The sequence below is a fragment of the Lissotriton vulgaris genome, chromosome 8 (genome assembly GCF_964263255.1).
Source record: "Lissotriton vulgaris chromosome 8, aLisVul1.2, whole genome shotgun sequence".
Taxonomy (NCBI): domain Eukaryota; kingdom Metazoa; phylum Chordata; class Amphibia; order Caudata; family Salamandridae; genus Lissotriton; species Lissotriton vulgaris.
Window position 1 is genome coordinate 176,465,084 of NC_141696.1, and position 21,377 is coordinate 176,486,460.

A 21,377-nucleotide genomic window follows, 5' to 3' on the forward strand; every position below is an offset into this window, starting at 1 on the left:
TCATCCACAAATCAATGATTACATGAATCCTAATCAAGAGAAGATGATGAGACTACAAAGAGGTGAATCAAAATGGGAACAGGCCTTAGAATACTAGCATGAAAAATGAGGCGGGCCATAAGAGCAGGTCTTGCATATGATTTTGGGCATGTGCATACTCAGGGTAATTAAAAGGGAGAACCAGGGACTCTATTAATTATACAAGGGGGTGGCCATGTAGCCCGCTCCATGGGCTGATTTCACCCCCAGGGACTCTATCCCCTTATGTCCAGTCTCTCAATCCTGGGTGCCCTGGAGCCCACCCAGGGCACCAAGTGTGCAATGTTGGGGACGTTGAGAGAGCCTCAATGTCTCTGTGGTCCCTCCCAGCTCCCTGCCTCCAACATTACTCCCACATGAAAGGAGCAGAAAAAATGCTGTCACTTGACAACTAGCAGGAAAACAGATGAAAAGACTGCTTCCAGCATACAGGAGCATATTTTCCTGCTCCCACCCACTGGGAGAGTACATAAAGTGTGCTCTTGCTTGGTGGGAGCTGTCAAAGCTCCTGTCAAGTGAGAGAATACCTCTATCTCCAGAGAGTGGGCATCTCGGAAGATAGTGACCCAGCCCTGGGAGGAGGTGGTCCCCAGGACCATTACTGGATCCAGGAGTCATTTGAGATGTCATCAGGGATGTCACTGACCATGTCATGAATGATGTAATATGTGACATCATCAGCAGTGCATTGCGGGTGCGCGAGTTATAGTTAGCAAAACTAACTATAACAGAGGAATTTCTATGGTTTTGTACGAGTGAAATGTCCAGCTAACTGTAACACCCCTGAAACCTATGTTTTTTCTGTGAATTTCATAGGTTTATTAAATGCTAATTTCTAACTATAACATCTCTGAAACCTATGGTTTTTTCAGTGAATTTCATAGGTTTTTTAAATGCAAATTTTTAAGTGTAATAGTAGTTATAACTATTTTTTGTACTGATTTTCTACAGTTTTTTAACTGTTTATTTATAAATATTTTATTCATTAAATAACATTATATATTTTTCAAAAAATTGCAAAAAAAATGTTTTAAAAACATTCAAACTGAAATATTGGTAATTTTTTTTCAGAGTCGCGCACCCAAAGCTTACACACTGCTCCCAGGACACCCCCGCACCGCACGGCCACCAGCTGCAGCGAGTGCTCCTCCTGCCCGCTACTTCACGCAGCCTCGTTGAGTCTGCTGCCTCAACCCCGCCCCCCGCTGCCCTAGCGGGATCGCTCTCTCTGCCTGACTGTTGCCGCGCTCGGTGATTTTGTGATTTTTTCTCCTGTGTTTTTTGTTGTCTTGTATCCCCCTGAGCTAGTGTCTGTTGCTTATTCGCGGTGTTTTGCTCCCCCTGTGCCCCTGTGCCCCCCGCCCCGCTCCCCGCTTCCCGCCGCCGTGCTCGAGGCCACGCCCCCTTTTCTTTGTGTACCCTCCCCGCTCCCACCTCCCAGCTCCTCCCTCCCTCCCACTTCGCCTTATATGGCGACCGGGCGAACGCACAGCGTCAACGCGCAGCGGGAGCGCCGACTGAGCGCTGAAGGTGCGCCAAAGGTAAGCCCGTCTGCGCCCGTCCGCGCCTGGACCGCGCCCAGTGCCATGACCCCTGGCCCCCGCAGACACCCGCCCACCCGCCGGACCTACGACGCCACTGAACTCAACGCACTCAACGCCAGCCGAACCCCGGGCTGCTACCAAGCCACCCCGAGACGCACCCACGGACCCTTCTGCTGCCACTCCTGCAAGTTCACCTGCATCCAGACCCGCACTACTCCAGCACCGACCAAGACCAAGACGAGCAACAGCAGCAGCCACCTAAAATGCATCCTGCTCAACACCCGCTCTGTCCACAGACACGCCGTCAAGCTCTGGAACGTGCTCGACACCACAGCCCCAGACGTCGCCTTTGTCACAGAAACCTGGATGAACGCCTCTTCAGCGCCCGACATCGCCATCGCCATCCCAGAGGGCTACAAGATCATCCGGAGGGACCGCATCAACCAGACTGGAGGAGGCATCTCCATCATCCACAAGAACACCATCCGCATCACGACCAACACCGACGACACCCTCGCACCCGCCGAGCACCTGCACTTCCAGGTCCACATCAACCTAAGCGTGGGCGGAAAATCCGTTCCGCTCGCGGATTTTGCGGATTTTCGGGAAATCCGCAATCCGCGAGATTTGCGGATTTCCCGCAAAATCCGCAAATTCGCACGCAGCGGATTTTTTTGGCGGCGCGCGGCGTTGGTGATACAATTTTTGCGGCGCGCGGCGTTTATCATCGTTTGCCGAGTTGTTTTTTTCGATAGTTTGCGAGTGCTGCGCCATTTTGGATCTTGCTGTGTGATCCCGCGGGAATTGGCGAGCGCGATTACGTCATCGCGGCTTGCCAGCGATAGTTTGTCAACGCGAGTACGGCGAGATCACGTCTCGCGGTACTTCGCAATTTGCGAGATTTGAGATGCGGCGAGCGAAAATATAAATTTGCAATTCTGCACAAGAAATCCACCAGCAAGCAGCATAAACCTTCTAGAAATGATGATTTTTATGTGAATAACTCCTTAGTTTGACATTGGCCTGCACTTTTTTAGCGAGGAGTCCATTTTGGGGAGGGGGCAGGGGGGTGGGAGGAAGGAAGTGCCCCATAGTCTTCAACTTCCTGTTCCTGTTCAGCAGGCTCCTCCCAGTGCTTTGTCCATCTCCTGGTCACTTTTCATTTGGCTGTGGACCTGGAAGGATTACTTTTTGTGGATGCTGCTGGATCTTTGGATTTGAGGCCTTTTTGACTTTCTTTGGATCACTGTTGGATTAGAAATTTTACAAGTAAGTTTGTTTGGGGCATTACAGTTGCTGCAACTAAAATTTTGGGATTTTCGATTTTTGGGCTGTTTTGGGGCCTTTTGCCCAGGGGTACTCAGTGGTGGGTGGACTGATTCTTTCTGTGGGTTGTCTTGAACTTAAACATCATGGAGGCCATAGATGAATTCGGATTGTGCTGATTTTTCTGTGTTTTTCGATTTTTTTTTTTTTTTAAATTTTGTGTTTTTCGATTTTTGACCTGTTGTTGGGGCCTTGACCAGGGGTATTTGAGTCTAGCATGGGCCTAGTCTTTCTGTGGGCTGTCTTGAATTTAAACATCATGGAGGCCATGGATGGAATGGGATTGTGCTGATTTTGCAGTGTTTTTCGATTTTTGGGGGTGTTCATGGGGAGGGACATGCCATGTGGCTGGTGGCCATTTTGAGTGCAGCTACAGGCACTGGCCATGTGCTGGCAGGCAAGTGGCCATTTTGAATGCAGGCTTTGTTGTTAGGCCTCCAACCATTTTGTCTACTTTTCAACCTTTATTTATGCCCAGGGGTAGTGAGTCTTGCATGGGCCTAGTATTTCTGTGGGTTGTCTTGAATTTAAACATCATGGAGGCCATGGATTGAATGGGATTGTGCTGATTTTGCAGTGTTTTTCGATTTTTGGGCCTGTACTTGTGGCCTTTTCACCAGGGGTATTTGAGTCTAGCATGGGCCTAGTCTTTCTGTGGGCTGTCTTGAATTTAAACATCATGGAGGCCATGGATGGAATAGGATTGTGCTGATTTTGCAGTGTTTTTCGATTTTTGGGCCTGTACTTGTGGCCTTTTCACCAGGGGTATTTGAGTCTAGCATGGGCCTAGTCTTTCTGTGGGCTGTCTTGAATTTAAACATCATGGAGGCCATGGATGGAATAGGATTGTGCTGATTTTGCAGTGTTTTTCGATTTTTGGGCCTGTACTTGTGGCCTTTTCACCAGGGGTATTTGAGTCTAGCATGGGCCTAGTCTTTCTGTGGGTTGTCTTGAATTTAAACATCATGGAGGCCATGGATGGAATGGGATTGTGCTGATTTTGCAGTGTTTTTCGATTTTTGGGGGTGTTCATGGGGAGGGACATGCCATGTGGCTGGTGGCCATTTTGAGTGCAGCTACAGGCACTGGCCATGTGCTGGCAGGCAAGTGGCCATTTTGAATGCAGGCTTTGTTGTTAGGCCTCCAACCATTTTGTCTACTTTTCAACCTTTATTTATGCCCAGGGGTAGTGAGTCTTGCATGGGCCTAGTATTTCTGTGGGTTGTCTTGAATTTAAACATCATGGAGGCCATGGATTGAATGGGATTGTGCTGATTTTGAAGTGTTTTTCGATTTTTGGGCCTGTACTTGTGGCCTTTTCACCAGGGGTATTTGAGTCTAGCATGGGCCTAGTCTTTCTGTGGGTTGTCTTGAATTTAAACATCATGGAGGCCATGGATGGAATGGGATTGTGCTGATTTTGCAGTGTTTTTCGATTTTTGGGGGTGTTCATGGGGAGGGACATGCCATGTGGCTGGTGGCCATTTTGAGTGCAGCTACAGGCACTGGCCATGTGCTGGCAGGCAAGTGGCCATTTTGAATGCAGGCTTTGTTGTTAGGCCTCCAACCATTTTGTCTACTTTCCAACCTTTATTTATGCCCAGGGGTAGTGAGTCTTGCATGGGCCTAGTATTTCTGTGGGTTGTCTTGAATTTAAACATCATGGAGGCCATGGATTGAATGGGATTGTGCTGATTTTGCAGTGTTTTTCGATTTTTGGGCCTGTACTTGTGGCCTTTTCACCAGGGGTATTTGAGTCTAGCATGGGCCTAGTCTTTCTGTGGGCTGTCTTGAATTTAAACATCATGGAGGCCATGGATGGAATAGGATTGTGCTGATTTTGCAGTGTTTTTCGATTTTTGGGCCTGTACTTGTGGCCTTTTCACCAGGGGTATTTGAGTCTAGCATGGGCCTAGTCTTTCTGTGGGCTGTCTTGAATTTAAACATCATGGAGGCCATGGATGGAATAGGATTGTGCTGATTTTGCAGTGTTTTTCGATTTTTGGGCCTGTACTTGTGGCCTTTTCACCAGGGGTATTTGAGTCTAGCATGGGCCTAGTCTTTCTGTGGGCTGTCTTGAATTTAAACATCATGGAGGCCATGGATGGAATAGGATTGTGCTGATTTTGCAGTGTTTTTCGATTTTTGGGCCTGTACTTGTGGCCTTTTCACCAGGGGTATTTGAGTCTAGCATGGGCCTAGTCTTTCTGTGGGTTGTCTTGAATTTAAACATCATGGAGGCCATGGATTGAATGGGATTGTGCTGATTTTGCAGTGTTTTTCGATTTTTGGGGGTGTTCATGGGGAGGGACATGCCATGTGGCTGGTGGCCATTTTGAGTGCAGCTACAGGCACTGGCCATGTGCTGGCAGGCAAGTGGCCATTTTGAATGCAGGCTTTGTTGTTAGGCCTCCAACCATTTTGTCTACTTTTCAACCTTTATTTATGCCCAGGGGTAGTGAGTCTTGCATGGGCCTAGTATTTCTGTGGGTTGTCTTGAATTTAAACATCATGGAGGCCATGGATTGAATGGGATTGTGCTGATTTTGCAGTGTTTTTCGATTTTTGGGCCTGTACTTGTGGCCTTTTCACCAGGGGTATTTGAGTCTAGCATGGGCCTAGTCTTTCTGTGGGCTGTCTTGAATTTAAACATCATGGAGGCCATGGATGGAATAGGATTGTGCTGATTTTGCAGTGTTTTTCGATTTTTGGGCCTGTACTTGTGGCCTTTTCACCAGGGGTATTTGAGTCTAGCATGGGCCTAGTCTTTCTGTGGGCTGTCTTGAATTTAAACATCATGGAGGCCATGGATGGAATAGGATTGTGCTGATTTTGCAGTGTTTTTCGATTTTTGGGCCTGTACTTGTGGCCTTTTCACCAGGGGTATTTGAGTCTAGCATGGGCCTAGTCTTTCTGTGGGCTGTCTTGAATTTAAACATCATGGAGGCCATGGATGGAATAGGATTGTGCTGATTTTGCAGTGTTTTTCGATTTTTGGGCCTGTACTTGTGGCCTTTTCACCAGGGGTATTTGAGTCTAGCATGGGCCTAGTCTTTCTGTGGGTTGTCTTGAATTTAAACATCATGGAGGCCATGGATTGAATGGGATTGTGCTGATTTTGCAGTGTTTTTCGATTTTTGGGGGTGTTCATGGGGAGGGACATGCCATGTGGCTGGTGGCCATTTTGAGTGCAGCTACAGGCACTGGCCATGTGCTGGCAGGCAAGTGGCCATTTTGAATGCAGGCTTTGTTGTTAGGCCTCCAACCATTTTGCCTACTTTTCAACCTTTATTTATGCCCAGGGGTAGTGAGTCTTGCATGGGCCTAGTCTTTCTGTGGGTTGTCTTGAATTTAAACATCATGGAGGCCATGGATGGAATGGGATTGTGCAGATTTTTCAGTGATTTTCGTTTTTTGGGCCTGTACTTGTGGCCTTTTCACCAGGGGTATTTGAGTCTAGCATGGGCCTAGTCTTTCTGTGGGTTGTCTTGAATTTAAACATCATGGAGGCCATGGATTGAATGGGATTGTGCTGATTTTGCAGTGTTTTTCGATTTTTGGGGGTGTTCATGGGGAGGGACATGCCATGTGGCTGGTGGCCATTTTGAGTGCAGCTACAGGCACTGGCCATGTGCTGGCAGGCAAGTGGCCATTTTGAATGCAGGCTTTGTTGTTAGGCCTCCAACCATTTTGTCTACTTTTCAACCTTTATTTATGCCCAGGGGTAGTGAGTCTTGCATGGGCCTAGTATTTCTGTGGGTTGTCTTGAATTTAAACATCATGGAGGCCATGGATTGAATGGGATTGTGCTGATTTTGCAGTGTTTTTCGATTTTTGCGCCTGTACTTGTGGCCTTTTCACCAGGGGTATTTGAGTCTAGCATGGGCCTAGTCTTTCTGTGGGCTGTCTTGAATTTAAACATCATGGAGGCCATGGATGGAATAGGATTGTGCTGATTTTGCAGTGTTTTTCGATTTTTGGGCCTGTACTTGTGGCCTTTTCACCAGGGGTATTTGAGTCTAGCATGGGCCTAGTCTTTCTGTGGGTTGTCTTGAATTTAAACATCATGGAGGCCATGGATTGAATGGGATTGTGCTGATTTTGCAGTGTTTTTCGATTTTTGGGGGTGTTCATGGGGAGGGACATGCCATGTGGCTGGTGGCCATTTTGAGTGCAGCTACAGGCACTGGCCATGTGCTGGCAGGCAAGTGGCCATTTTGAATGCAGGCTTTGTTGTTAGGCCTCCAACCATTTTGTCTACTTTTCAACCTTTATTTATGCCCAGGGGTAGTGAGTCTTGCATGGGCCTAGTATTTCTGTGGGTTGTCTTGAATTTAAACATCATGGAGGCCATGGATTGAATGGGATTGTGCTGATTTTGCAGTGTTTTTCGATTTTTGGGCCTGTACTTGTGGCCTTTTCACCAGGGGTATTTGAGTCTAGCATGGGCCTAGTCTTTCTGTGGGCTGTCTTGAATTTAAACATCATGGAGGCCATGGATGGAATAGGATTGTGCTGATTTTGCAGTGTTTTTCGATTTTTGGGCCTGTACTTGTGGCCTTTTCACCAGGGGTATTTGAGTCTAGCATGGGCCTAGTCTTTCTGTGGGCTGTCTTGAATTTAAACATCATGGAGGCCATGGATGGAATAGGATTGTGCTGATTTTGCAGTGTTTTTCGATTTTTGGGCCTGTACTTGTGGCCTTTTCACCAGGGGTATTTGAGTCTAGCATGGGCCTAGTCTTTCTGTGGGCTGTCTTGAATTTAAACATCATGGAGGCCATGGATGGAATAGGATTGTGCTGATTTTGCAGTGTTTTTCGATTTTTGGGCCTGTACTTGTGGCCTTTTCACCAGGGGTATTTGAGTCTAGCATGGGCCTAGTCTTTCTGTGGGTTGTCTTGAATTTAAACATCATGGAGGCCATGGATTGAATGGGATTGTGCTGATTTTGCAGTGTTTTTCGATTTTTGGGGGTGTTCATGGGGAGGGACATGCCATGTGGCTGGTGGCCATTTTGAGTGCAGCTACAGGCACTGGCCATGTGCTGGCAGGCAAGTGGCCATTTTGAATGCAGGCTTTGTTGTTAGGCCTCCAACCATTTTGCCTACTTTTCAACCTTTATTTATGCCCAGGGGTAGTGAGTCTTGCATGGGCCTAGTCTTTCTGTGGGTTGTCTTGAATTTAAACATCATGGAGGCCATGGATGGAATGGGATTGTGCAGATTTTTCAGTGATTTTCGTTTTTTGGGCCTGTACTTGTGGCCTTTTCACCAGGGGTATTTGAGTCTAGCATGGGCCTAGTCTTTCTGTGGGCTGTCTTGAACTTAAACATCATGGAGGGCATGGATGGAATGGGATTGTGCTGATTTTTCTGTGTTTTTCGATTTTTGACCTGTTGTTGGGGCCTTGACCAGGGGTAGTGAGTGGTGCATGGGCCTAGTCTTTCTGTGGGGTGTCTTGAATTTAAACATCATGGAGGGCATGGATGGAATGGGATTGTGCTGATTTTGCAGTGTTTTTCGATTTTTGGGGGTGTTCATGGGGACAGGCCATGTGGGTGGGGGCCATTTTGAGTGCTGGTACAGGCAGGCCCTGGCCATGTGCTAGGAGGCAAGTGGCCATTTTGAATGCAGGCTTTGTTGTTAGGCCTCCAACCATTTTGCCTACTTTTCAACCTTTATTTATGCCCAGGGGTAGTGAGTCTTGCATGGGCCTAGTCTTTCTGTGGGTTGTCTTGAATTTAAACATTATGGAGGGCATGGATGGATTGGGATTGTGCTGATTTTGCAGTGTTTTTCGATTTTTTTGTGCTCTATAACTGAACTGATGTTCCTCTGTCTTCCATTTTTTTTAGGTGCACAAGACTCAAGAGAACCACCAGTGCCAGGAAGAAGTCCTGCAGCGGTGTGTGTGTGCAGCATAACGTCACGCGACGTCACGTCTGGCCTCAGACAACTCTACAATTCGTGCAACTGCGGCCTGCTGTCTGACCTGCTCTGAAGAAGATGGCCCCAAAGAAAGTTCTCCGTTGCTCCTCTAGCAAGAAAGTTGCTAGTAAGGAGCAGAAGAAGCAAGTTACCAAGGAGGCTGGTGTGCCACCCGCCACGTTTTTTGGGAGCAAAAAAAAAAGTACGCCTGCAGCAGCAGGATCTGCTGGGGACCAAGCTGGGAGCAGCACCCCTGCTCCATTGGGTTCAGTGCCTCCACCACCACGCCAACTTAAGTCAAAGCCCTTGAGTGCTTCAGAGGCAGTCAGTGTACTTCTCCAATCACCATCGACCAGTGATGTTGGCTCATCGCAAGAAAGTAGCAGCAATGTCCCTGAATCAACATAGGTTGTTGTAACTCATCTGACAAGTGTTGAACAACCACAGCCACAACAACAACACCATGTGCAAGTACACGGCCAAGTACATGTGGAAGGAGAGGCAGCAAAAGGAGATGCGCAAGCAAAGGTGCATGGACGTTCACAAGTGCCCACAATAGTTGTTCCTCCCGAAGTAGGGGCACATTTGGAAATCGACAATGAAGCTGAGGTATCATTGGAAGCCACTCCTCCTGATGATCATTCATTGTCTTCCACATCCCTAGCAAGGAAAAGATCAAGGGGGGTGTCTACATCTTCTTCAAGCCCACCGCCTTCTGATGATCTGGATGACGAATGGGTACTACCACGGCAGCCTGAGAGTGAGGCACACCATGATCTGACACCGGTACCTCCTAAGCGTAAAAGGAAGGTCGTCCAAAAACTCAAACCTATGGAGTGTGATGAGGCTCAACAAGAAGTGACAGATACTGCTGGTGATGAAGCCTCTCACGATGACGACGAGCCAGTCATCACAAAGGTCACTGCAGCCCCACCGGGCATGCAGCAAAGAGACATTTTGACCCTATCCCGAGAAGCTGCTGAGCGTGATGATGATGTCGGCGAGGAGGCAATGGAAATGGAATCATTAGATTTGGAGTTAAGTAGTACACCAAAACCTACCGCTTCCATATTTCTTCGCAAGAAGGTACCCACCTCGTCCTCGACCTCAATTCGTGGTGGTGAAAGTGCAAAACGTACTGAAGTTCGGCAATCCACATCCTCCACTTCATCTGTCATTAGCAGCAGGACCACCACCACCAGTATCGCCGCCTCCTCCGGCCCCCGAAGACATTTCAAGTCTCCAGTTTGGGACTTCTTTAGTGTTTGCCCAAAAAAGGAAAACGTAGCCATTTGTAGCCTTTGTAAGCTTCGATTTAGTCGTGGTAAGCTTGGTTCTAACTATGGTACCGGAGGCCAGAGAGGTCATCTTGAGAGAAGGCACCCTGTCCAATGGTTTCCGCACCTAGAGGCGATCAAGAAAGCCGGAATTGCACGTAATGAAAACGTTGATTTGTCATCTGCTGATGACGAGGAGGTAGAAGAAGACGATTCAAACACTTCACTTACACCCAGTTCCCATGTCAGCAGCACACCCCATGGGAGCCACACTAAGAGTGTGGGAGAGAGTGAGACATCAATGTGGAAAAGTTCATCAGCGAGCGTAACTGGGTCGAAGAGATCATCATCATCCCGTAAATCATTGGTCCAGGGCAACATTAAAAAGATGTTGTTTACAGAAGCGCAATATGAACGCAACCACCCAATGACCCGTCTGTATAACACTAAGCTGGCTAAAATGCTAGCTCTGGACCTTCTCCCTTTTTCTTTTGTAGAAGGGGTTGGTTTTCTAGAATTAGTGACAGCGCTCTGCCCTAAATGGAAGGTTCCTAGCCGGTTCTATTTTGCCCGAGTTGCGGTTCCAGCACTACATGAAGATGTTCTGAAGGTGATTGGGGCAGCTTTGCAGAAGAGTGCTGTTCACACTATACATCTGACAACAGACATGTGGACCAGTGGCGCAGGCGCTGATTACATGTGCATCACTGCACACTGGGTCTCTTTTTCAGGGGTTAAAGCAAAGCTAAACTCAGGTGTTGACACTAACATTGTTTTTAAAGGTGCTCGGAAACATGCAACACTAGCCATGTTTGGTTTGGAGAAACGTCACACAGCAGAAAACATTTTGGATGTCTTTAACACAAAGGTCCTTAACTGTCTGTCCCCACTAAAACGCAAGGTTGGTTATGTTTCCACGGACAATGGCTCCAATATAGTTAAGGCCATGAGGGACGGTTACTATTTCAGAGTGCCGTGTTTGGCGCACTGTATAAACCTGGTTGTCCAAAAATTCTTGGGTAATAAACGCAGTGCAGCGTACAGTGTATTGGAGAACTGCCGAAAAATTTGCAAGCATTTCAGGCATTCTTTTAAGGCCCGCAAGCAGCTGAGGAGCATGCTATATCAATGTCAAATGCCAGTGAAAGCACTCATCCAGGAGGTGGTAACACGTTGGAACTCAACCTTCTACATGCTTGAGCGTCTGTATGAGCAGTATACGCAACTCGATCAATATTTCTTGAAAGAGGGTATAGAGGAGCTGAGGATGGGTGGGCCGCAATGGAACATAGTTGAAAGCCTAACACGCATGCTTCGTCCTTTTGAGGTCTTCACACGTGCAGTCAGCAAGGAGGACTCTAATTTGGGAAAAGCTATCCCATTGTTGTACATGCTGGAGGACCAACTGAAGGAGGTGTGTTCTGTGTTTCGAAAAGATGACAAAAAGAAAGACTCTTTGCTTCTGGCTGAGCAATTATTAGACCTCCTACAAGGTGATGAACGTCTTCAAAAGATCCACTCAGAACAGCATTACATTTGTGCTACTATTCTGGATCCACGCTACAAAAAGGCGCTGGCAGGCAGAGCATTCTTTCCTTTTGCTGATGAAGATGTTACAAAGTACAAACGTTGGCTAGCCTTGTCAGCCAAGAAGTTTGAAACAGAACGGCTGGAAATTGAAGGAAATGGCAGTACATCAGCAGGCCATCCCCAGTCAAAACAATCCACTTCTGCACCTGTGGCTGTGGCACAAGTGACCTCTCAGCCGTTAAAGACACCGGCAACCGGATCATCTGCACGAAAGACAACAGAAACATTGGAGGCTGAAGAGGATTGGCTAGCTCTGCGTGGGTTTGGTTCTCAAAAGGTCAGAGGCACAGCAAGAGCTACGCAAAGTGGAGGAACCTTGGAGGAGGACCTTGAGTCGATGGTGAAGGACTATCTGAATGACTCCACAGAGGTCTATGTTAATTCTGACCCATTGGCGTATTGGCATGGGAAAAAAGAATTGTGGCCACAGCTCACCAACCTGGCTTTAAACTACTTGTCTTGCCCACTCGCAAGTGTGTCTTCTGAACGGGTTTTCAGTGCGGCTGGTGGGATTGTAACTCCCAAACGGAGCCGCCTCTCGCCCAAAAATGTGGAGAGGTTAACAATGATCAAGATGAATCAGCACCTCATACCACCAGATATAAGAGTACGAGAGAGCGTGCCGGATGAAGAGGAGGTGGCCAGCACCATAGATGAGGGAATTTCTACTCTGTCAGGTGGCACTGACCTCACCCTGGCTGAATTCGCAGAGTATGATGACGAAGCCTTATTCTTATTCCTGGACCGTGATACCGACTTCGAGCCCTGAAAATGAGACAACGAATCAATAACTTTCTTTTTCATCCTTATTCACTTTTATTCCTGTGTGTCTGTCTTTCTTTGTTGTGCACAGTTAATATAATTCAAACTTTAATCAGATAATCACAAAAACAAGCCCATCAGCAGAACTGTCTTCACTTGTTTGCTAATTTATTTGAAGGTGCCGCAGTCTGCATTCCTCAGGTTCACAAGTTCAGAAGAACATGCTCCTCTATCCTCCTCCTCCAGACTCCTATTTCCATCAAAGCAGAGGGCTGGTTTACGCCCAATGAAGAAAGACTCAGCACTTGTGGGGGTGTTGTTCTACCTCTTTGCAGGTGAGTTGACGGGTCTGGGGCCATTGCTGGGAAGCACTAAAAGTGCTTTGTGCCAAATCCGAGGCGGAAAATTTTTTGTGTTTTTGATGACTTGCTTGCCTTTGAGGTGCTCTTAGGGGGGGTTCCGTCTGTTTGTGGGTGAGTTTCGTGGTCTGAGAGCATTGCTGGGACACTCTAATCTTGATTGCATTTGCTTTTCAGGAAATCCGTCGTGCCAACCCCGACTTATGGCCTAGCTACGCAGCGCGTTTGGACTGAAGGCCCAGAAATATTGCAAGTATGAGATTTTGCTTTTGGCCTGTTTGGGGGTGTTATGCTTCTTGGCGGGTGGGTTGCCGGGTCTTGGGGCATTCCTGGGAAGGTCTAATACCGGGTAGAAGTGGTTGGGACAAAATCCAGGCCGATTTTTTTTTGGGCTATTTCTGACATTTTGCTCTATGTAGCGTTTTCGGGGGCCTGTTTGGGGGGCTTCCTGGTGTTTGTGGGTGAGTTTCGTGGTCTGGGAGCACTGCTGGGACACTCTAATCTTGATTGCATTTGCTTTTCAGGAAATCCGTCGTGCCAACCCCGACTTATGGCCTAGCTACGCAGCGCGTTTGGACCGAAGGCCCAGAAATATTGCAAGTATGAGATTTTGCTTTTGGCCTGTTTGGGGGTGTTATGCTTCTTGGCGGGTGGGTTGCCGGGTCTTGGGGCATTCCTGGGAAGGTCTAATACCGGGTAGAAGTGGTTGGGACAAAATCCAGGCCGATTTTTTTTTGGGCTATTTCTGACATTTTGCTCTATGTAGCGTTTTCGGGGGCCTGTTTGGGGGGCTTCCTGGTGTTTGTGGGTGAGTTTCGTGGTCTGGGAGCACTGCTGGCTATATATACTTTACTTTGCAAGAGGTTTGAAGCAAATCCATGGTGGCTGAGGGGACTTAGGGCCTAGCTGCAGAGCGCGCGCGGAGTGATTTGGGAAATTTGTGAAAAAGTGACTAAGTCCCCATTTTTGTACTTTTGCTCTTTGGCTGTTTGGGGGTCTTCTACTCGTTTTCTCCTGGGTTGACGGCTCTGGGGCCATTGCTGGGAAGCTCTAATACCGGATAAAAGTGTTTTGGACCAAATCCCAGGCGGAATTTTTTTTGTGTTTTTGATGACTTGCTTGCCTTTGAGGTGCTCTTAGGGGGGGTTCCGTCTGTTTGCGGGTGAGTTTCGTGGTCTGGGAGCACTGCTGGGACACTCTAATCTTGATTGCATTTGCTTTTCAGGAAATCCGTCGTGCCAACCCCGATTTATGGCCTAGCTACGCAGCGCGTTTGGACCGAAGGCCCAGAAATATTGCAAGTATGAGATTTTGCTTTTGGCCTGTTTGGGGGTGTTACGCTTCTTGGCGGGTGGGTTGCCGGGTCTTGGGGCATTCCTGGGAAGGTCTAATACCGGGTAGAAGTGGTTGGGACAAAATCCGCGCGGAAAAGCCTTTAGTTTTGGCACTTTTTGTAACTTAGGGTTCGTTAGGGTTAGCCCTAGCAGCAGGATTGCATGTGTTTCGGGGTGTTCTAGATTTTTCAAACTGAGTTCTGGGGTCTTAGAGCACTCGTGAGAATGTGTAATTTTGGTTGCAAGTCATTTGAAGAAAATCCATGGTGGGAAAGGGGGGATTTGGCATAGTTAAAGAAAGCCTTTGCCACTATTCTTAACTTAGGGTTCGTTAGGGTTAGCAGTATTTCTATTGCATGTGTTTGAGTGGGGGGGATTTCGAGTCTTGGAGCGATGCTGGCTATGGCTACTTTTGCTTGGTTGCTTGCAAGTGGTTTGAATGCAATCCACGGTGGGTAATGGGTAATTAGGGTACTTCGGCCTACTTTTACTTTCAAAGTAAGTTTTGTCACCAGTTTTCTGCTAGGCCTCGTTTTTTGAGATTTGATTGGGGGTCTTCTACATTTTTGCGACTGGCTTTAGTAAGGGTCTGGGTGGGAGCACTGCTAGGAAGATCTAATTTTGTTCTAAAACACAGTTTACAGTACACCTAGCTTGAGGGGCAAGATCCGCTACATTAATTTGCCCATACTTATTTGTCCTTCAAAAGGTGACTCAGAGTACGCACTTTCAAAACCATTGTACTGTCTACTAGGAAAAACAAATTGTGACTTTTTGCACTCCACAGCCTACATACCTTATATTTATTTATCAGTGGTGTTGTAATATTATATCACTTCCTGTTTTTCGTTGAATAATTACAGGCCGGGTTTCAGTCTCTGCAATGGGGAAAAAAGGATGGAGTCAGGCTTCACAGTAGCGAGCCACAATTCAGCAGCAGGCAGTGGACAGGGTGTCTTCTGGTGACCAACATCGGTGGACGAAGCGTCGGCTGCAATGGAGGAGTGCCGCTAATAGGAGGATTTTTTTTCTGCGGGCAACTTACTTACCACTTCCAACAGGACCACTACAACCACATAGATACAGTATCCCTTGCCTTTTTCTCTGACTGTGACTGCATTTCTTGGCTCTCTCTCGGCTTCTACATTGATCCCTTAACACATCACTTAGTCCACTCCACTATCTGCACCACACATAGTCATTTGTAAGTGCTCCTACGTAATTCGCAAGTCGCAGCACGCCCCAGGCCGTAGAGGACTGGGATGGCCCCAATGATGAAGCATGTCACCAAGGGGCAACCCTGGTGAGTGAGGGGACACCTAGAAAAAAAGCAATTTCTCCTTTTCTATCTACTATACCTTCTGTCAGGTTACGCAGCCCCTAAGCGCCTACCGTACTATGAAACTACATTTCCCATGAGTAGGCGGGAGACTTGCAGACTATTTAGTGAGACTATATGAGAGTACCCTTGTATGTTAGGACAGCACTTCACTGATGCCTGTCTTGTCTTCTGTTACAGGTCTCCTTTCCCTGCTGACCCTACCTTTACCCATCCCACATTTTTTATTTTAGTTTGTTATTTTTCTCCCTCGCCTAATGCCTCGAACACCCTGTGTTTACACTTCTGGGTGTTGGTGACATTTGGAGGTGGAACCATATTTGCATCGACTGGATCACGGGGAGTAAACCTGACACCTTCCAGACCAACCCCATTGAGTGTTGTTGTGAATGGATTTATAGTGACCAGCAAGGCTCTCGGGTATCTGGCTACAGAGACCTTATGTTGAATATCGTTATCATAATTCCACACAGGCCCTGTACTGTCGCATTCTTTCTTTCCACAGTTGTCGATGATATATTCTTACTCTGCTTGACAAAGAACCATTGCTAATGTGAAAGAACTTCAACCGAATTAGTAGTTATACTTTACCATTTGTTAGGCTACAATGTGGCACTGCTCTACTGTACTTCTGTCACCTGCTATATTCTCAGTTGTACCGTTGAATTGCTCAGGAGGACAAACCAGATTTCATTTTCTTTTTTTTCATAGGCATGCAACTGCCACTGTGTCACAACAATAGTACCACCGCTATGAGGAAATTTTATCCGACCAAGATTGCCAACGTTATTCGGTGTTTCCCGTGGAGCCAGCCCTGGGTCTAGCCCTACTTTCAAACACAAATTACAGGTAAGATAAGCGTTTGGTGGTTTGGGGGTATAATGGAGTATTAGTACGAGAGACGAGAGACTGAAGGTAGTACTACTAAAGTCCTAGGACTCTTGGATTCACTTCACTGAGTCTGTGAGAGGCACTTAGTGTTGAAAACATTTGGGCATTTACACTTAAAGGAAGAAAATGGAACTAAACTTTCAGGAAAACAGTCAACGTTAAACCCCCACCCACCAGGCAAGCAGTAAAAAACAGGTATGCTCAGATAAAGTTTGAAAAAGTATATTTATATCCCTAACAAAATAATCTCCCGCAAGACCCTCCCTAACCCCAACGATTGTCCTTCAAAAGTCCCCAAAAACCCAACTCCCAATTCCCACCCCCCAAAAGTCTCTAAAAAAGGGGCAAGGGACACTATGGGTGGATGCTGTTAACTTTTTGGGCCAGGGCATCATGCTCCTCGCGGAGCAAGGCGAGCTCCTGCTGAAGGCGGGACACCATCGGGGTGGTGCGGCGCAGGCGTGCCTTCACTGCCTTGCAGGTGCAATGCCTGTGAGAGGCAGCTGTTGGCCTTGCTGCTCGGTGGTGGCGTTTGCCTTTGGCAGCCCGGCTCAGTCTGGGTGGACCACTGTGCTGGGTGGCAGCCCGTGGGGCCACGGAGGCCGATGCAGACGACGTTGTTGTAGTTGTCGACTGCACACTTTCCACGTCCTCCAGGGCCACCAGCCGCCGATATTCCGCAACAGTGGCCTCGATCCTCCGTTGCCGGGCCGCTCTAGCCAGCTCCTTCCTCCTTGTCCGTTTGGAAGGAGAACCTATATGAAGAAAGAAAGACATAGTCTGTAACCAATGCTCTTTTAGATTAACTCAATCATTCAGCAGAAATTTGTGTTGCAGTACAACTAGCAACTTGCAAGCGCATTACATAACTATTGAGGCCAGTATCTATCTAACCTCACACTTCTTCATCCTTGCTCTAACATTAGTGGGAGTTTAAGGAACAAATTCTACGAGCACTGTGGACTTCCATTGGAGTCGACTATGAAAGTACACCAGTCTTATTCTTCTTCTTATCTCTTGTTTTGGAAAATTGGTACGTTATTTTCTGCAAGCCGGCATAATGCCAGCGCGGTAAACTTGCACCCGAGAAAAAGAGACGCACGCCATGAGGAGTGACCTAGACTTGCGTTGCCGTTGCGTTACTGTACCCGTCCAGTACATGCAGGTGGTGAATCTCTTACTTTTCTAGTACGGGTGGCACTGAGAATACTCTGTTACAACTCAAGGGCTACTGCTTAATTAATTTAACTTTCACCCTACAGTGGAAATGAGTACTAGAAATGGAAAATTGAAGAAGATAAATAATCTGATTATCTATCACTTCACATGGGATGTTTTTGCTTATATATGGGATGACTTTAGGTGCTTTGCTTTTTATTGAGTGACCAGTGATACATCCACACATGAATGACTGAGTACTACTAAACTTATTAAGAGAGGTAGGGAGTGGCCACCATAATAACCGGATCTATGCAGTGCTTGCAATACAAACTACTGCTACTATTTATGGTAGTATTTGGACAAAATTAAAAGTTCTTTTCCTTGCCTTTCCTACACTGGAACGGACGTGCGGGTGCAGTGTTAGTGTTACATGCTCTTCAAAGTTACACTTAGTTCATCCACTGACCGTCTACTCTCTCTAGATCATGGGTACTCACAAACTTTCTCTCAGGGGCTACATTTACAGTGTAGTTTGGGGCCGAGGGCCGCACTGGTGGGGGCGGAGTCAGAGGGGGCGGGGCTAAAGCAAAACGATAACTTGTGACCATGAGGTTGCACACAGGTCCCTGCAGCAGATGCCCTCATCCACTGAGCCACCAGACCCAGCATTTACATACATCTCTCTCCCTCCTGCTCTCCCTCCTGCCCTCCATCCATCTCTCTCTCCCTCCTGCCCTCCCTCTCCCTCCCCCTCTGTCATCTCACTGTGTGTGTGTCTATCTGTGTCAGCCTTCAGCCCGGGTTGAGACCGCTTCCTCAACGCGCACACACAGACAACAACACCAAAGTACTTAACAGGTCTTTAAAAGACCATTAACATATTATTGAGGCTTTGTTTGTTTTAGCGCCCCTGCTTCTCCACCCTGACAATCACTGCTTGCCCGGCCCCACAGAGCAGAGGCTTAGTTCTATTTCACCTCTTTGTGGCCTTGCATCTCCACTCTGCTCTGTGGGGGCCGGGGGAGCAGTGATTGTCAGAGTGGAGATGCAGGGGCGCTAACAGGTGAAATACAAAAAAGCCTCTGCTCTGTGGGGGCCGGGGGAGCAGTGATTGTCTGCAAGGTCAGCGCACCGCCAACGAAGGCTTGCCGGGCCACCACCGGCCCGCGGGCCGTACTAGGAGTACCCCTGCTCTAGATACACATATGCTATCTAAGAGTCAGATAGTAGCATGATCCAGGTATATGGACACATACAGTTTCTGTGTCACCCACCCAGGCTGTTGTCCTTCCACCCATCATTGCTTCATCATTCACCCAGCCATGCATCTCATATTCTTGCCTTCCCAGCTAGTCTTCAATCTCAATAAGTAAGGAATATATAAGAGCTTACCTCTGGCCGCCACCACCACCGTCTCAACTCTCACAGCTGCCGCCGCCGCCTCCTCCCCTGAAGCATCGCCCGATTCGCCCTCCGCCTCGGTGTCGAGCACCACCACCTCCACACTGGCCCCGCCACCAGATGTTCCACCTACAAAGTACATTTAAGAATGTTAGAATAAAGCAGTCACTAGTATTTGGTCTAGGAATGAAGACATGTGAAAACAATGTAATTTGTGACTGTCGTTAAAGTTAAAAAAAATGTCCCTTTTTCCAGGGAAGGTTGTCTTGCTGCACTTTTTGGCACAACTGATGAAGGCTGTTTTTTTAACACGCACCATTTTTCTCCACACAGACAGAAGATGGACTTCTAACAACAAGATCAAGTTGAAACCAGGTGAGAGCTCGGCTCGACCACAAGAAATGTCTTCAATTAATCGTCAGCACTAACCACTTTTCCATTATCAGTTAAACGTTTAGTTTTATTATGACTTCATTTTAATAAATGTGTTTACTTTTAATAAAGCTTTTAAACTTAAATACAATCTGTGTTTTTTGGTCCAGACTAGAGTGACTGAGCGAAAGGTTTTGCAATTTTTGCAAGCATGAGTCCAGATAGAACACTTCAAAAGACATTATGGACAATCCCAGAGGACTGCACTAAGTTGATAGAGCTATTGCTGACTAGAATCATGGGAGTTTCGCCAACCGTGCAATCTTAGTTAGCTACACAGACAGACTAATAAGAATAATCTAGTAATACCACAGGGAGTCATAGTATAGGCAGGATAAGAATTTAGATACAGTCTACAAGAAGAGCAAAGACAATTTTGAAAAAAGTCAAATGAGGAACGCTAGGAAAAATAGGTACTAGTCTAAAATGAAAACTTACTGGGGCCAGCAGAGGAGCCCTCGCCTGCCCGATCCTGGCCCTGTTGATGAACAGCATCCGCCGCCTGCTGCTCCTGTGTCCTCCTCTCGCCCCTGGGGGGAGCTGACGTACAACATGAAAGAAAGAACAGAAAACATGGATGATTGTTGCTTGTCAATGTCAACCAAATCAAACATTTCAAAAGAACAATAACAAAATATTTCTGCGAAATTATATTGATTATGGTTACTTTTCATTTATATGCGGACCTGTGACTTCGAAAGTCACGTAACTCACTAAACAAAGTACTGAAACGTTCACCTAGGACTGGCAGGCAGCAGTCCGCAGGCAAGACGCAAAGTGACAGACAAACTCCATTGTGATTTCAGTCAGATCAGTGACAACACTAACAGTTGCCTGCTACATTACCAGTCATTTAAATAGTCAAACTATCAATCCACCGCCACTATTTTTCTTATTGTCAGGGTTACAAAGGAAGGGGCAGATTTAAGCCCTTGCGGCTCTTTTGCGCCGTTCTTGCGTGACTTTTGTGACGCAGCAGCTAAACAAAAAAGGGCGCCATGGTGCGGCGTATAATATTATAACAACGTGACGCATTTGGGAGATGCATCCCGTTATAAAGCCCTGCGCCATCAGGGGGCGTTCCGGCGCAAGGGAGGGCATTCCTGCGCTGGAACACATCCTAATAGTGGCTGAGGGAAATCTACAAAATATCAATCAGTCACCTTTAGGACAATGATGCGTCACACAAACCCTGCACCTGCTTGAAGCAGACGTACGGCTTGACCCAGCATTGGGGAGATAGGGTACCCCAGAGCATTGATGGAGCTGCGCCATCGTTGCGACGCAACTCCAGCAGTAAAGCTTCGGTGACGTTTTGGGCCCATGGTGCGCCGCATTGCAAATACGGCGCACCATGTTTGGTGGTGGTAGCGGGCCGCACAATTAATGGCGCATCCCTGCTACTTTGCAGGGATGCGACGGTAATTGCAATTCTGCCCCTTAGGGGCATACTTACTTACGCGTTCTGGCGCATCTCCAGAGATGCGCCAGATCAAATGCGTCACGCAAAACTACCCTTGCGACACGGCAGATGTGCCTCATTTACAATGCGGCGCGCCCTGGCGCAAGGGTAGGCACTTGCGTGAGGCATCTCGTCACGTAAGAGCGGCGCATCGCTGGAGTCACGTCGCCAACGCAATGCAACTCCAGTAATGCTCAGGGCCACCCAATACTTAACATGCTGTGTCAGTCCTTTCGCCTGCTTCGAGCAGACATAAGGAATTGAATTGACGTAGCAGCGTCGCAGAAGTGCCTGCGTTAAATCTTGTACATTTCACGCAGGCAATTTTGCGAGGCGCACAGCCGCTGGACCGCGGCGCCCACCCTGCGTACTAGGAACGCACCCATTGTGGTGCAGGCCCATGGCTTTATAACATGACGCATCTCCTAGATGCGTCATGCTGTAAATGACTCGCAGGGATGCGGCACGTTTACGCCGCTGTTGCGTCACGCAAGGCAACGTAAACGTGGCGCAAGGGGCTTGTAAATGTAA

General features: G+C 47.5%; 1 long non-coding RNA gene across 1 annotated transcript; it reads right to left on the reverse strand.

Moving 5' to 3' along the window:
- Positions 1 to 16,840: 16,840 nt before the first annotated feature.
- On the reverse strand, positions 16,841 to 19,925 carry LOC147696836 (uncharacterized). The gene is made up of 3 exons (XR_015299120.1): positions 19,823 to 19,925; positions 18,944 to 19,081; positions 16,841 to 17,145 (listed from the first exon to the last, which is right to left on the reverse strand). It is a non-coding gene; the product is annotated as an uncharacterized LOC147696836 (long non-coding RNA).
- Between the last annotated feature and the right edge of the window lie 1,452 nt (positions 19,926 to 21,377).